General features: G+C 30.6%; 1 long non-coding RNA gene across 1 annotated transcript; it reads right to left on the bottom strand.

Moving 5' to 3' along the window:
• Positions 1 to 356: 356 nt before the first annotated feature.
• Positions 357 to 2,498, bottom strand: LOC111084505. The gene is made up of 2 exons (XR_002609596.1): positions 2,161 to 2,498; positions 357 to 1,077 (listed from the first exon to the last, which is right to left on the bottom strand). It is a non-coding gene; the product is annotated as an uncharacterized LOC111084505 (long non-coding RNA).
• Positions 2,499 to 4,031: the final 1,533 nt, after the last annotated feature.

Raw genomic sequence — 4,031 nt, forward strand, 5'->3', positions numbered from 1 at the left:
GAAGGCAGCTAGTCATCACCACCCACCGCCAACTCTTGGGCTAATCTTTCACCAACGAATAGTGGGATTGACCGTCACTTTATAACACCCCCACTGCTGAAAGGGCGAGAATGTTTGGTGTGACGGGGATTCGAACCCGCGACCCGCAGATTGTGAATCGAGTGCCCTAACCACCTGGCCATGCCGGGCTATTTAGAAGTAAAATCTTTTGTTGTAGAAGCCAAAAAATCGTAAGAACTTCTGGGTTGGGATAAAAAAAAAGCAGTTTCTTTAACAAAAATTTAATTCATACATTAGATACAAAAAATCAGAAATCATACACATGTTGATTTTAATAAATGATATTCTAAAGTTGGTCAGAGTTAACGAAAGCAACACTTTATTTCCAAAATGTTCATGAAATCATAATAATTACTTTCTGCTATTAAAGTTAACATGTTCAATACAGCAAACTGTATGTAAAGAATTGTTTTACATAGAAATGATGATTTTCTTCCTTAGGTTTCATAATGGTTCTTTAAATGTACGAAATTAAACATCTTTAAAAGATGATACTACAGTTAAATTGTGCACATTTGTAAAGTAGTAATATGAAACACTTGAACGTAATTGACATGGACTGTTTTCGTCTAACAAAATCAAAAGATAATACTAATTTTTTTTTACTATATTACTAAAACTTACCGTTTCAAAACCGTTAAAGAGAGAAACATAAGGGTGATGGAACAATTCAAACATATGGTTTACATGGAAGAGCATTTAATAAGAAAATTCAACAAATTGTCTTTAAGAACTCAGTTTTTGTTTATGTCTAATCTTCAATTCTTTTGTAACATCTTTGACTCTGGAAATTCACACAGTTAGATAAGTTTCAGAAGTGTCAATCTTATTTCACATTGACATATCTTTAGCTCTAAACATGAAACACGTGTGAAAACTCCAGTTCCTGGGTGATCTTTCATGTTGATGTAAAATTACTTCAACTGAATTGGATTTCACTGATAATAAAGTTCCAGATTCATACCATCGTGGATTTCATAGTCTTCTAGTTTAATATGATCCTTAAAAACCGTGTACCTAAACAACAGGAGAAAAACTTCAATGAAATAAGCTTTTGCAGTACAAACATTCTGGTACTTCATAGAGAAATAAACAAGTACACAAGTTAAAAACATAAGGTAAAGATAAAAAAATATATCACACATTTAGTACAAATTCTCCGTAGAAGCTGTTACATACAACAGATGTGCACGCACACACAAACTTTTACTGCTTGAAGAAGGATTTAGTCAACTCTAATGAAGAGATCATAGTGAACACCGCAGGGTTAACACTACGAATACAAGAAAGTGTGACACATTATTAGTTGTGTTTCACACTGACATTACTCATTTGATATTGACTCATATTTACGATGATGATAATTACTTACGTAAAGTGTTTAGTTTGGATGCATAGACATGCACATACAAAATTAAGCTTTTCACATGAAATGTGCATTTTTAGATTTGAATAATAGTGATGGGAATAACAGACCATTATCTCAAGAAAAATAGCTTTTTAGTTTAAATAAAAATACATCAAAAATTGTTGTTTTTATGGAGACAAGTATATCTTATTCATAAAAAGATATAAATATTTTATCTTTATCAAACTGTGCTTTTTTTCAACTACATAGTGTGAATTCAAATTCGATGACGAGGAACCCACTTTGAGACTAATAATGGCTGGAGACGGCTTGAATGGGTAATGAAGAAAAACTTTAATATAACAGCAAATGTACAACGTTTCGACAAAACCTTGAAGATTAATATGAAAATTGTAAGATGAAAAAAAAATCTTCAGTAAAAAATCTAATTTTTCTCGTATACAACCGACTTCTAATGTTTACTAAAAGTTGCCCAATTTTTTGAAATTCCAATTAGTACATTTAGAGAGATAGCATGTATAGTTTCATGGTTACGAGGTTGGTCAAAATCTAGGAAGTTAATTGCCCAACTCTAATTCAGTCAGTCACCTTTAGAAAGTCATATTACGCAACCTTCTGGAACAAGATAAGCATTGAGGGTATTACTTAAAAAATATAAATTCTATTCAGTGTACCTGTCATATACGTAATGAATATTGAAACTGCTTTCCATGACAATACAGGTAACTTACCATTTTTTCAGAACTATTTTATCCCACTTAGTTCCAGTTTGAGCTGCTATCAATTTTTTCAAGTCTCCAATAGTGTCATCTGGACTATTTTTTCATTAAGGAAGACTTTTATAAACACATAAATCTACAGTATTTCAAAAAGAAGAACTGTTTTGTAATAATGAATGTGAATTCTACTACACCGTACTCCACTGAGATGTAAATTCTTAGAAATACTACAAGGCAAACTTTCAAATATAAAATTAAAACTGTTCTGTTCACTCAACCCTATCATGCTAAGCTGATGCCTTATATTATGTTTTAATTAGACACTAGCGAAGACCCACAAAACATTTGAGGTCAAATTAGATTCTTTATTGCAACAGTACAAAATAATTCTAATCACAGACACTGATATCTGAAAGTCCACTTGTCTTAGGCCTAACATTAGTTAAGCCTTTATCAATATGGCCTATATTCGATAGAGATAGATTAACACTGTAAATTGTATAAATTTTTTGCTTTAGTTTATTAAGGCTAAACTTAACCGTACTTAATACTACCAATAAATAAACTTATGTTGTTATTCTATGACCTAACGTTAGACTTTTTTAAAAACTCTGATGCATGTGCATGCACATGATTATTTAGATAGTAAGGTGCGTGCATATTTTCAGAACAAGAAAAAACTGAGTATTGTTGTAATAGATGATCACTATCATCGAAGGAAATACACTTCCTTGGTTAATCATAAACAAAGAAGCTCAAGGACTAAATAATTTTTTATGCAATGTTAGTTAACAAAGTTATATATATTTCTTAAGAATTGAATAAAATTAAAGTTTAGTAATCTTAATTTTTTCTTTTCAATTTAATTTCTGTATCCAAATATGTGTAGGTGCTAACATAGGAAAATAAGACATGTACATACTGTGATATTTCTTATGCACAATGGTTTTTTCTTGCAAAAGCAGTCAGTTAAGCCCACTAACTGGAAACTTGTAGAATAATAGCTCATGAAGTATAATTATATCTCCAATCCACAACTAGGATCTTTGAGAACAAAGATTCGACACTGACTGAAGTACGACTTGCAAGTCCACAAATGGTTATTCACAAAAAAACATAAACAAAATAAATCTAAATAAAGGTAACTGTGTAGTGGTGTATGTGTGTGTCAAACTGATAAGATAAATAGTGAAGACTTTATTTTAAAGCTTGTATCATCCTGGTGTATTCTTACTATATGTTAAGCTCAAAACTATAATATGAAAACTTCAAAAAGCTACATTTCCAGTTAAACCAACAAGTACACTTCACTAAATATAATCTAAGTAAAATTACTCCAACTAAAACTCACAAGTTAAAGTCAAAGCTACACAAATTAGTTAGCTTAAAAAAAAAATTACTCAAATTTAAAAGAAAGTAAGTTCAGAAATTTATATGTTCTTACAGAGTACAAATCTGGCTTTATACGAAAAACATAATACTTATAAAAAGTCAAATATGAGCATGAAATGAACCTCACATTCAAGATCTAAGTCCATTGGTAGTTGAGTTCTAAGACACGTTTGTCCCCAACACTTAACCGATTCACCAATGGGAAAAATAGCTTTCTATTTCTGGTCATTATGTGCTATTTTCCTGACAAAAAAATTAAAAAAATCAGCTAATTGCCAATTAGTGAACTCATGTCTCACATGCTCTAAAAATAAGGAAAATAGAGGTGTCACTTGAGGAAATCTCAGCAAATAAACAGTTTTGGGATGAAGTGAGGAAGATATTGCTATTAAAATGCTGGAATATATATATAAATATATATATGTCCACATATCGTAGAACTACATGATAAATAAAGATAATGCTTTTAAGTTTTAAAAATTAATTTAAAT

The sequence above is a fragment of the Limulus polyphemus genome, unplaced genomic scaffold (assembly GCF_000517525.1).
Source record: "Limulus polyphemus unplaced genomic scaffold, Limulus_polyphemus-2.1.2 Scaffold77550, whole genome shotgun sequence".
Classification (NCBI taxonomy): Eukaryota; Metazoa; Arthropoda; class Merostomata; order Xiphosura; family Limulidae; genus Limulus; species Limulus polyphemus.